Below are 12,249 nucleotides of genomic sequence, written 5' to 3' on the forward strand. Positions count from 1 at the left end.
CCACCAGCTCTCTAAAACACTTCCTAGGTGTGGAAATTGTTTCAATGATTACATCTAGTTTGAGTTTTTGCCGTTTAACTCTGTGACTTGATGAGGATTGCGTAACAAGACGTAAACATTTGCTTAACTAAACCAAATGGTGTTCATGCAAAATCTCATGACGCTGCAAGCAGGATTCGAACCTACGCGGGGAAACCCCATTGGATTTCAAGTCCAAAGCCTTAACCACTCGGCCATCGCAGCTGCGTGAGTATGATGTCACAGTTGTCGTATACGAGCCATGCACTACTCATGTCAGGCCGAGACATAAAAAATAAAGTAACAGAAGGACGGGGCACGTACCAGCAGTGCCCTGTTGTCCTCACTTATTTTGCATGCTTTCATACAATTAATAAAAATAGCAATACGCATCACTCAAAGTGAGTGACAGGGCACCGATGAGCGGTAATCAATCACTGCACATTTCTATCCTCGTTTCCCTATATTACGGCGGTGGCAACGGGCCCTTAAGTGTACTCAGAAAGAGTCCAAAAGCTTAAACAAGACACGCTTCATAAAAAAAAGTACTCTTTTCATGACTTGTCTAGATCAGGTAGGACAGGTCCAGACTACGAACCCTTCCGAGGCACCTGCTCTCTAAAACACTTCCTGGGTGTGGAAATTGTCTCAATGTTTACATCTAGTATGAGTTTTTGCAGTTTAACTATGTGACTTGATGAGGATTGCGTAATGAGAAGTGAACATTTACTTAACTTAACCAAATGGTGTTCATGCAAAATCACATGCCGCTGCAAGCAGGATTCGAACCTACGTGGGGAAACCCCATTGGATTTCAAGTCCAACGCCTTAATCACTCGGCCATCGCAGCTGCGTGAGTATAATGTCACTGTTGTCGTATACGAGCCATGCGCTACTCATGTCAGGTCGAGACCTAAAAAATAAAGTAACGGAAGGACGGGGCACATACCAGCAGTGCCCTGTTGTCCTCACTTATTTCGCATACTTTCATACAATTAATAAAAATAGCAATATGCATCACTCAAAATGAGTGACAGGGCACAGATGAGCGGTAATCAATCACTGCACATTTCTACCCTCGTTTCCATATATTACGGCGGTGGCAACGGGCCCTTAAGTGTACTCAGAAAGAGTCCAAAAGATTAAACAAGACACGCTTCATAAAAAAAAATTACTCATTTCGTAACTTGTCTAGATCAGGCAGGATAGGTCCAGACTACAAACCCTTCCGAGCCACCTGCTCTCTAAAACACTTCCTAGGTGTGGAAATTGTTTCAATGTTTACATCTAGTTTGAGTTTTTGCCGTTTAACTCTGTGACTTGATGAGGATTGCGTAACAAGAAGTAAACATTTACTTAACTAAACCAAATGGTGTTCATGCAAAATCTCATGACGCTGCAAGCAGGATTCAAACCTACGCGGGGAAACCCCATTGGATTTCAAGTCCAACGCCTTAACCACTCGGCCATCGCAGCTGCGTGAGTATGATGTCACAGTTGTCGTATACGAGCCATGCACTACTCACGTCAGGCCGAGACATAAAAAATAAAGTAACAGAAGGACGGGGCACGTACCAGCAGTGCCCTGTTGTCCTCACTTATTTTGCATGCTTTGATACAATTAATAAAAATAGCAATACGCATCACTCAAAGTGAGTGACAGGGCACCGATGAGCGGTAATCAATCACTGCACATTTCTATCCTCGTTTCCCTATATTACGGCGGCGGCAACGGGCCCTTAAGTGTACTCAGAAAGAGTCCAAAAGCTTAAACAAGACACGCTTCATAAAAAAAGTACTCTTTTCATGACTTGTCTAGATCAGGCAGGACAGGTCCAGACTACGAACCCTTCCGAGCCACCTGCTCTCTAAAACACTTCCTGAGTGTGGAAATTGTCTCAATGTTTACATCTAGTATGAGTTTTTGCAGTTTAACTCTGTGACTTGATGAGGATTGCGTAATGAGAAGTGAACATTTACTTAACTAAACCAAATTGTGTTCATGCAAAATCTCATGCCGCTGCAAGCAGGATTCAAACCTACGCGGAGAAACCCCATTGGATTTCAAGTCCAACGCCTTAACCACTCGGCCATCGCAGCTGCGTGAGTATGATGTCACTGTTGTCGTATACGAGCCATGCGCTACTCATGTCAGGTCGAGACCTAAAAAATAAAGTAACGGAAGGACGGGGCACATACCAGCAGTGCCCTGTTGTCCTCACTTATTTCGCATACCTTCATACAATTAATAAAAATAGCAATATGCATCACTCAAAATGAGTGACAGGGCACAGATGAGCGGTAATCAATCACTGCACATTTCTACCCTCGTTTCTATATATTACGGCGGTGGCAACGGGCCCTTAAGTGTACTCAGAAAGAGTCCAAAAGCCTAAACAAGACACACTTCATAAAAAAAATTACTCATTTCGTAACTTGTCTAGATCAGGCAGGATAGGTCCAGACTACAAACCCTTCCGAGCCACCTGCTCTCTAAAACACTTCCTAGGTGTGGAAATTGTTTTAATGTTTACATCTAGTTTGAGTTTTTGCCATTTAACTCTGTGACTTGATGAGGATTGCGTAACGAGAAGTGAACATTTCCTTAACTAAACCAAATGGTGTTCATGCAAAATCACACTACGCTGCAAGCAGGATTCGAACCTGCGCAGGGAAACCCCATTGGATTTCGAGTCCAACGCCTTAACCACTCGGCCATCGCAGCTGCATGAGTATGATGTCACTGTTGTCGTATACGAGCCATACTCTGCTCATGTCAGGCCGAGACCAAAAAATAAAGTAACAGAAGGACGGGGCACGTACCAGCAGTGCCCTGTTGTCCTCACTTATTTTGCATGCTTTCATACAATTAATAAAAATAGCAACATGCATCACTCAAAGTGAGTGAAAGGGCACAGATGAGTGGTAATCAATCACTGCACATTTCTACCCTCGTTTCCATATATTACGGCGGTGGCAACGGGCCCTTAAGTGTACTCAGAAAGAGTCCAAAAGCCTAAACAAGACACGCTTCATAAAAAAAATTACTCATTTCGTAACTTGTCTAGATCAGGCAGGATAGGTCCAGACTACAAACCCTTCCGAGCCACCTGCTCTCTAAAACACTTCCTAGGTGTGGAAATTGTTTCAATGTTTACATCTAGTTTGAGTTTTTGCCATTTAACTCTGTGACTTGATGAGGATTGCGTAACGAGAAGTGAACATTTCCTTAACTAAACCAAATGGTGTTCATGCAAAATCACACTACGCTGCAAGCAGGATTCGAACCTGCGCAGGGATACCCCATTGGATTTCGTGTCCAACGCCTTAACCACTCGGCCATCGCAGCTATATGAGTATGAAGTCACTGTTGTCGTATACAAGCCATGCTCTGCTCATGTCAGGCGGAGACCAAAAAAATAAAGTAACGGAAGGACGGGGCACGTACCAGCAGTGCCCTGTTGTCCTTCATTATTTTGCATGCTTTCATACAATTAATAAAAATAGCAACATGCATCACTCAAAGTGAGTGAAAGGGCACAGATGAGTGGTAATCAATCACTGCATGTTTCTACCCACTTTTCCCTATATTACGGCGGTGGTAACAGGCCCTTAAGTGTACTAAGAAAGAGTCCAAAAGCCTAAACAAGACATGCATCATAAAAAAAAAGTACTCTTTTCATGACTTGTCTAGATCAGGCAGGACAGGTCCAGACTACAAACCCTTCTGAGCCACCAGCTCTCTAAAACACTTCCTGGGTGTGGAAATTGTCTCAATGTTTACATCTAGTTTGAGTTTTTTCCATTTAACTCTGTAACTTGATGAGGATTGTGAACAAGAAGTGAACATTTCCTTAACTAAACCAAATGGTGTTCATGCAAAATCACACTACGCTGCAAGCAGGATTCGAACCTGCGCAGGGAAACCCCATTGGATTTCGAGTCCAACGCCTTAACCACTAGGCCATCGCAGCTGCATGAGTATGATGTCACTGTTGTCGTATACGAGCCATACTCTGCTCATGTCAGGCCGAGACCAAAAAATAAAGTAACAGAAGGACGGGGCACGTACCAGCAGTGCCCTGTTGTCCTCACTTATTTTGCATGCTTTCATACAATTAATAAAAATAGCAACATGCATCACTCAAAGTGAGTGAAAAGGCACAGATGAGTGGTAATCAATCATTGCGCATTTCTACCCTCTTTTCCCTATATTACGGCGGTGGTAACGGGCCCTTAAGTGTACTCAGAAAGAGTCCAAAAGCCTAAACAAGACACGCTTCATAAAAAAATAATTACTCTTTTCATGACTTGTCTAGATCATGCAGGACAGGTCCAGACTACGAACCCTTCCGAGGCACCTGCTCTCTAAAACACTTCCTGGGTGTGGAAATTGTCTCAATGTTTACATCTAGTTTGAGTTTTTGCCGTTTAACTCTGTGACTTGATGAGGATTGCGTAACAAGAAGTAAACATTTAGTTAACTAAACCAAATGGTGTTCATGCAAAATCTCTTGACGCTGCAAGCAGAATTCGAACTTACGCGGAGAAACCCCATTGGATTTCAAGTCCAACGCCTTAACCACTCGGCCATCGCAGCTGCGTGAGTATGATGTCACAGTTGTCGTATACTAGCCATGCACTACTCACGTCAGGCCGAGACATAAAAAATAAAGTAACAGAAGGGCGGGGCACGTACCAGCAGTGCCCTGTTGTCCTCACTTATTTTGCATGCTTTCATACAATTAATAAAAATAGCAATACGCATCACTCAAAGTGAGTGACAGGGCACCGATGAGCGGTAATCAATCACTGCACATTTCTATCCTCGTTTCCCTATATTACGGCGGTGGAAACGGGCCCTTAAGTGTACTCAGAAAGAGTCCAAAACACTTCCTGGGTGTGGAAATTGTCTCAATGTTTACATCTAGTTTGAGTTTTTGCAGTTTAACTCTGTGACTTGATGAGGATTGCGTAATGAGAAGTGAACAATAACTTAACCTAACCAAATAGTGTTCATGCAAAATCTCATGCCGCTGCTAGCAGGTTTCGAACCTACGTGGGGAAACCCCATTGGATTTCAAGTCCAACACCTTAACCACTCGCCATCGCAGCTGCGTGAGTATGATGTCACAGATGTCGTATACTAGCCATGCACTACTCACGTCAGGCCGAGACATAAAAAATAAAGTAACAGAAGGACGGGGCACGTACCAGCAGTGCCCTGTTGTCCTCACTTATTTTGCATGCTTTCATACAATTAATAAAAATAGCAATACGCATCACTCAAAGTGAGTGACAGGGCACCGATGAGCGGTAATCTATCACTGCACATTTCTATCCTCGTTTCCCTATATTACGGCGGTGGCAACGTGCCCTTAAGTGTACTCAGAAAGAGTCCAAAAGCTTAAACAAGACGCGCTTCATAAAAAAAAGTACTCTTTTCATGACTTGTCTAGATCAGGTAGGACAGGTCCAGACTACGAACCCTTCCGAGCCACCTGCTCTCTAAAACACTTCCTGGGTGTGGAAATTGTCTCAATGTTTACATCTAGTTTGAGTTTTTGCAGTTTAACTCTGTGACTTGATGAGGATTGCGTAATGAGAAGTGAACATTAACTTAACTTAACCAAATAGTGTTCATGCAAAATCTCATGCCGCTGCAAGCAGGTTTCGAACCTACGTGGGGAAACCCCATTGGATTTCAAGTCCAACGCCTTAACCAGTCGGCCATCGCAGCTGCGTGTGTATGATGTCACTGTTGTCGTATACGAGCCCTGCGCTACTCATGTCAGGTCGAGACCTAAAAAATAAAGTAACGGAAGGACGGGGCACATACCAGCAGTGCCCTGTTGTCCTCACTTATTTCGCATACTTTCATACAATTAATAAAAATAGCAATACGCATCACTCAAAGTGAGTGACAGGGCACCGATGAGCGGTAATCAATCACTGCACATTTCTATCCTCGTTTCCCTATATTACGGCGGTGGCAACGGGCCCTTAAGTGTACTCAGAAAGAGTCCAAAAGCTTAAAGAAGACACGCTTCATTAAAAAAAGTACTCTTTTCATGACTCGTCTAGATCAGGCAGGACAGGTCCAGACTACAAACCCTTCCGAGCCACCAGCTCTCTAAAACACTTCCTAGGTGTGGAAATTGTTTCAATGATTACATCTAGTTTGAGTTTTTGCCGTTTAACTCTGTGACTTGATGAGGATTGCGTAACAAGACGTAAACATTTGCTTAACTAAACCAAATGGTGTTCATGCAAAATCTCATGACGCTGCAAGCAGGATTCGAACCTACGCGGGGAAACCCCATTGGATTTCAAGTCCAAAGCCTTAACCACTCGGCCATCGCAGCTGCGTGAGTATGATGTCACAGTTGTCGTATACGAGCCATGCACTACTCATGTCAGGCCGAGACATAAAAAATAAAGTAACAGAAGGACGGGGCACGTACCAGCAGTGCCCTGTTGTCCTCACTTATTTTGCATTCTTTCATACAATTAATAAAAATAGCAATACGCATCACTCAAAGTGAGTGACAGGGCACCGATGAGCGGTAATCAATCACTGCACATTTCTATCCTCGTTTCCCTATATTACGGCGGTGGCAACGGGCCCTTAAGTGTACTCAGAAAGAGTCCAAAAGCTTAAACAAGACACGCTTCATAAAAAAAAGTACTCTTTTCATGACTTGTCTAGATCAGGTAGGACAGGTCCAGACTACGAACCCTTCCGAGGCACCTGCTCTCTAAAACACTTCCTGGGTGTGGAAATTGTCTCAATGTTTACATCTAGTATGAGTTTTTGCAGTTTAACTATGTGACTTGATGAGGATTGCGTAATGAGAAGTGAACATTTACTTAACTTAACCAAATGGTGTTCATGCAAAATCACATGCCGCTGCAAGCAGGATTCGAACCTACGTGGGGAAACCCCATTGGATTTCAAGTCCAACGCCTTAATCACTCGGCCATCGCAGCTGCGTGAGTATAATGTCACTGTTGTCGTATACGAGCCATGCGCTACTCATGTCAGGTCGAGACCTAAAAAATAAAGTAACGGAAGGACGGGGCACATACCAGCAGTGCCCTGTTGTCCTCACTTATTTCGCATACTTTCATACAATTAATAAAAATAGCAATATGCATCACTCAAAATGAGTGACAGGGCACAGATGAGCGGTAATCAATCACTGCACATTTCTACCCTCGTTTCCATATATTACGGCGGTGGCAACGGGCCCTTAAGTGTACTCAGAAAGAGTCCAAAAGATTAAACAAGACACGCTTCATAAAAAAAAATTACTCATTTCGTAACTTGTCTAGATCAGGCAGGATAGGTCCAGACTACAAACCCTTCCGAGCCACCTGCTCTCTAAAACACTTCCTAGGTGTGGAAATTGTTTCAATGTTTACATCTAGTTTGAGTTTTTGCCGTTTAACTCTGTGACTTGATGAGGATTGCGTAACAAGAAGTAAACATTTACTTAACTAAACCAAATGGTGTTCATGCAAAATCTCATGACGCTGCAAGCAGGATTCAAACCTACGCGGGGAAACCCCATTGGATTTCAAGTCCAACGCCTTAACCACTCGGCCATCGCAGCTGCGTGAGTATGATGTCACAGTTGTCGTATACGAGCCATGCACTACTCACGTCAGGCCGAGACATAAAAAATAAAGTAACAGAAGGACGGGGCACGTACCAGCAGTGCCCTGTTGTCCTCACTTATTTTGCATGCTTTCATACAATTAATAAAAATAGCAATACGCATCACTCAAAGTGAGTGACAGGGCACCGATGAGCGGTAATCTATCACTGCACATTTCTATCCTCGTTTCCCTATATTACGGCGGTGGCAACGTGCCCTTAAGTGTACTCAGAAAGAGTCCAAAAGCTTAAACAAGACGCGCTTCATAAAAAAAAGTACTCTTTTCATGACTTGTCTAGATCAGGTAGGACAGGTCCAGACTACGAACCCTTCCGAGCCACCTGCTCTCTAAAACACTTCCTGGGTGTGGAAATTGTCTCAATGTTTACATCTAGTTTGAGTTTTTGCAGTTTAACTCTGTGACTTGATGAGGATTGCGTAATGAGAAGTGAACATTAACTTAACTTAACCAAATAGTGTTCATGCAAAATCTCATGCCGCTGCAAGCAGGTTTCGAACCTACGTGGGGAAACCCCATTGGATTTCAAGTCCAACGCCTTAACCAGTCGGCCATCGCAGCTGCGTGTGTATGATGTCACTGTTGTCGTATACGAGCCCTGCGCTACTCATGTCAGGTCGAGACCTAAAAAATAAAGTAACGGAAGGACGGGGCACATACCAGCAGTGCCCTGTTGTCCTCACTTATTTCGCATACTTTCATACAATTAATAAAAATAGCAATACGCATCACTCAAAGTGAGTGACAGGGCACCGATGAGCGGTAATCAATCACTGCACATTTCTATCCTCGTTTCCCTATATTACGGCGGTGGCAACGGGCCCTTAAGTGTACTCAGAAAGAGTCCAAAAGCTTAAAGAAGACACGCTTCATAAAAAAAAGTACTCTTTTCATGACTCGTCTAGATCAGGCAGGACAGGTCCAGACTACAAACCCTTCCGAGCCACCAGCTCTCTAAAACACTTCCTAGGTGTGGAAATTGTTTCAATGATTACATCTAGTTTGAGTTTTTGCCGTTTAACTCTGTGACTTGATGAGGATTGCGTAACAAGACGTAAACATTTGCTTAACTAAACCAAATGGTGTTCATGCAAAATCTCATGACGCTGCAAGCAGGATTCGAACCTACGCGGGGAAACCCCATTGGATTTCAAGTCCAAAGCCTTAACCACTCGGCCATCGCAGCTGCGTGAGTATGATGTCACAGTTGTCGTATACGAGCCATGCACTACTCATGTCAGGCCGAGACATAAAAAATAAAGTAACAGAAGGACGGGGCACGTACCAGCAGTGCCCTGTTGTCCTCACTTATTTTGCATGCTTTCATACAATTAATAAAAATAGCAATACGCATCACTCAAAGTGAGTGACAGGGCACCGATGAGCGGTAATCAATCACTGCACATTTCTATCCTCGTTTCCCTATATTACGGCGGTGGCAACGGGCCCTTAAGTGTACTCAGAAAGAGTCCAAAAGCTTAAACAAGACACGCTTCATAAAAAAAGTACTCTTTTCATGACTTGTCTAGATCAGGTAGGACAGGTCCAGACTACGAACCCTTCCGAGGCACCTGCTCTCTAAAACACTTCCTGGGTGTGGAAATTGTCTCAATGTTTACATCTAGTATGAGTTTTTGCAGTTTAACTATGTGACTTGATGAGGATTGCGTAATGAGAAGTGAACATTTACTTAACTTAACCAAATGGTGTTCATGCAAAATCACATGCCGCTGCAAGCAGGATTCGAACCTACGTGGGGAAACCCCATTGGATTTCAAGTCCAACGCCTTAATCACTCGGCCATCGCAGCTGCGTGAGTATAATGTCACTGTTGTCGTATACGAGCCATGCGCTACTCATGTCAGGTCGAGACCTAAAAAATAAAGTAACGGAAGGACGGGGCACATACCAGCAGTGCCCTGTTGTCCTCACTTATTTCGCATACTTTCATACAATTAATAAAAATAGCAATATGCATCACTCAAAATGAGTGACAGGGCACAGATGAGCGGTAATCAATCACTGCACATTTCTACCCTCGTTTCCATATATTACGGCGGTGGCAACGGGCCCTTAAGTGTACTCAGAAAGAGTCCAAAAGATTAAACAAGACACGCTTCATAAAAAAAAATTACTCATTTCGTAACTTGTCTAGATCAGGCAGGATAGGTCCAGACTACAAACCCTTCCGAGCCACCTGCTCTCTAAAACACTTCCTAGGTGTGGAAATTGTTTCAATGTTTACATCTAGTTTGAGTTTTTGCCGTTTAACTCTGTGACTTGATGAGGATTGCGTAACAAGAAGTAAACATTTACTTAACTAAACCAAATGGTGTTCATGCAAAATCTCATGACGCTGCAAGCAGGATTCAAACCTACGCGGGGAAACCCCATTGGATTTCAAGTCCAACGCCTTAACCACTCGGCCATCGCAGCTGCGTGAGTATGATGTCACAGTTGTCGTATACGAGCCATGCACTACTCACGTCAGGCCGAGACATAAAAAATAAAGTAACAGAAGGACGGGGCACGTACCAGCAGTGCCCTGTTGTCCTCACTTATTTTGCATGCTTTGATACAATTAATAAAAATAGCAATACGCATCACTCAAAGTGAGTGACAGGGCACCGATGAGCGGTAATCAATCACTGCACATTTCTACCCTCGTTTCCATATATTACGGCGGTGGCAACGGGCCCTTAAGTGTACTCGGAAAGAGTCCAAAAGCCTAAACAAGACACGCTTCATAAAAAAAAATTACTCATTTCGTAACTTGTCTAGATCAGGCAGGATAGGTCCAGACTACAAACCCTTCCGCGGCACCTGCTCTCTAAAACACTTCCTAGGTGTGGAAATTGTTTCAATGTTTACATCTAGTTTGAGTTTTTGCCGTTTAACTCTGTGACTTGATGAGGATTGCGTAACAAGAAGTAAACATTTACTTAACTAAACCAAATCGTGTTCATGCAAAATCTCATGACGCTGCAAGCAGGATTCGAACCTACGCGGGGAAACCCCATTGGATTTCAAGTCCAACGCCTTAACCACTCGGCCATCGCAGCTGCGTGAGTATGATGTCACAGTTGTCGTATACGAGCCATGCACTACTCACGTCAGGCCGAGACATAAAAAATAAAGTAACAGAAGGACGGGACACGTACCAGCAGTGCCCTGTTGTCCTCACTTATTTGGCATGCTTTCATACAATTAATAAAAATAGCAATACGCATCACTCAAAGTGAGTGACAGGGCACCGATGAGCGGTAATCAATCACTGCACATTTCTATCCTCGTTTCCCTATATTACGGCGGTGGCAACGGGCCCTTAAGTGTACTCAGAAAGAGTCCAAAAGCTTAAACAAGACACGCTTCATAAAAAAAAGTACTCTTTTCATGACTTGTCTAGATCAGGCAGGACAGGTCCAGACTACGAACCCTTCCGAGCCACCTGCTCTCTTAAACACTTCCTGGGTGTGGAAATTGTCTCAATGTTTACATCTAGTTTGAGTTTTTGCCATTTAACTCTGTGACTTGATGAGGATTGCGTAACAAGAAGTAAACATTTAATTAACTAAACCAAATGGTGTTCATGCAAAATCTCATGACGCTACAAGCAGGATTCGAATCTACGCGGGGAAACCCCATTGGATTTCAAGTCCAACGCCTTAACCACTCGGCCATCGCAGCTGCGTGAGTATGATGTCACAGTTGTCGTATACGAGCCATGCACTACTCACGTCAGGCCGAGACATAAAAAATAAAGTAACAGAAGGACGGGACACGTACCAGCAGTGCCCTGTTGTCCTCACTTATTTGGCATGCTTTCATACAATTAATAAAAATAGCAATACGCATCACTCAAAGTGAGTGACAGGGCACCGATGAGCGGTAATCAATCACTGCACATTTCTATCCTTGTTTCCCTATATTACGGCGGTGGCAACGGGCCCTTAAGTGTACTCAGAAAGAGTCCAAAAGCTTAAACAAGACACGCTTCATAAAAAAAAGTACTCTTTTCATGACTTGTCTAGATCAGGTAGGACAGGTCCAGACTACGAACCCTTCCGAGGCACCTGCTCTCTAAAACACTTCCTGGGTGTGGAAATTGTCTCAATGTTTACATCTAGTTTGAGTTTTTGCCATTTAACTCTGTGACTTGATGAGGATTGCGTAACGAGAAGTGAACATTTCCTTAACTAAACCAAATGGTGTTCATGCAAAATCACACTACGCTGCAAGCAGGATTCGAACCTGTGCAGGGAAACCCCATTGGATTTCGAGTCCAACGCCTTAACCACTCGGCCATCACAGCTGCATGAGTATGATGTCACTGTTGTCGTATACGAGCCATGCTCTGCTCATGTCAGGCGGAGACCAAAAAAATAAAGTAACGGAAGGACGGGGCACGTACCAGCAGTGCCCTGTTGTCCTCACTTATTTTGCATGCTTTCATACAATTAATAAAAATAGCAACATGCATCACTCAAAGTGAGTGAAAGGGCACAGATGAGTGGTAATCAATCACTGCACATTTCTACCCTCGTTTCCATA

General features: G+C 43.7%; 14 non-coding genes across 14 annotated transcripts; all 14 read right to left on the minus strand.

The window, feature by feature from the left end:
- Positions 1–161: 161 nt before the first annotated feature.
- TRNAS-UGA (transfer RNA serine (anticodon UGA)) lies at positions 162–243 on the minus strand. Its single transcript has one exon. It is a non-coding gene; the product is annotated as a tRNA-Ser (tRNA).
- A 543-nt stretch (positions 244–786) lies between these two features.
- On the minus strand, positions 787–868 carry TRNAS-UGA (transfer RNA serine (anticodon UGA)). The gene has a single exon. It is a non-coding gene; the product is annotated as a tRNA-Ser (tRNA).
- Positions 869–1,412: 544 nt separating this feature from the next.
- On the minus strand, positions 1,413–1,494 carry TRNAS-UGA (transfer RNA serine (anticodon UGA)). The gene has a single exon. It is a non-coding gene; the product is annotated as a tRNA-Ser (tRNA).
- A 1,167-nt stretch (positions 1,495–2,661) lies between these two features.
- Positions 2,662–2,743, minus strand: TRNAS-CGA (transfer RNA serine (anticodon CGA)). Its single transcript has one exon. It is a non-coding gene; the product is annotated as a tRNA-Ser (tRNA).
- A 542-nt stretch (positions 2,744–3,285) lies between these two features.
- On the minus strand, positions 3,286–3,367 carry TRNAS-CGA (transfer RNA serine (anticodon CGA)). Its single transcript has one exon. It is a non-coding gene; the product is annotated as a tRNA-Ser (tRNA).
- A 543-nt stretch (positions 3,368–3,910) lies between these two features.
- On the minus strand, positions 3,911–3,992 carry TRNAS-CGA (transfer RNA serine (anticodon CGA)). The gene has a single exon. It is a non-coding gene; the product is annotated as a tRNA-Ser (tRNA).
- Positions 3,993–6,301: 2,309 nt separating this feature from the next.
- On the minus strand, positions 6,302–6,383 carry TRNAS-UGA (transfer RNA serine (anticodon UGA)). Its single transcript has one exon. It is a non-coding gene; the product is annotated as a tRNA-Ser (tRNA).
- A 543-nt stretch (positions 6,384–6,926) lies between these two features.
- On the minus strand, positions 6,927–7,008 carry TRNAS-UGA (transfer RNA serine (anticodon UGA)). Its single transcript has one exon. It is a non-coding gene; the product is annotated as a tRNA-Ser (tRNA).
- A 544-nt stretch (positions 7,009–7,552) lies between these two features.
- TRNAS-UGA (transfer RNA serine (anticodon UGA)) lies at positions 7,553–7,634 on the minus strand. The gene has a single exon. It is a non-coding gene; the product is annotated as a tRNA-Ser (tRNA).
- Positions 7,635–8,802: 1,168 nt separating this feature from the next.
- Positions 8,803–8,884, minus strand: TRNAS-UGA (transfer RNA serine (anticodon UGA)). The gene has a single exon. It is a non-coding gene; the product is annotated as a tRNA-Ser (tRNA).
- Positions 8,885–9,426: 542 nt separating this feature from the next.
- Positions 9,427–9,508, minus strand: TRNAS-UGA (transfer RNA serine (anticodon UGA)). The gene has a single exon. It is a non-coding gene; the product is annotated as a tRNA-Ser (tRNA).
- Positions 9,509–10,052: 544 nt separating this feature from the next.
- On the minus strand, positions 10,053–10,134 carry TRNAS-UGA (transfer RNA serine (anticodon UGA)). Its single transcript has one exon. It is a non-coding gene; the product is annotated as a tRNA-Ser (tRNA).
- A 544-nt stretch (positions 10,135–10,678) lies between these two features.
- TRNAS-UGA (transfer RNA serine (anticodon UGA)) lies at positions 10,679–10,760 on the minus strand. The gene has a single exon. It is a non-coding gene; the product is annotated as a tRNA-Ser (tRNA).
- Positions 10,761–11,928: 1,168 nt separating this feature from the next.
- TRNAS-CGA (transfer RNA serine (anticodon CGA)) lies at positions 11,929–12,010 on the minus strand. The gene has a single exon. It is a non-coding gene; the product is annotated as a tRNA-Ser (tRNA).
- Positions 12,011–12,249: the final 239 nt, after the last annotated feature.

The sequence above is a fragment of the Lissotriton vulgaris genome, chromosome 11 (genome assembly GCF_964263255.1).
Source record: "Lissotriton vulgaris chromosome 11, aLisVul1.2, whole genome shotgun sequence".
NCBI classification, from domain to species: domain Eukaryota; kingdom Metazoa; phylum Chordata; class Amphibia; order Caudata; family Salamandridae; genus Lissotriton; species Lissotriton vulgaris.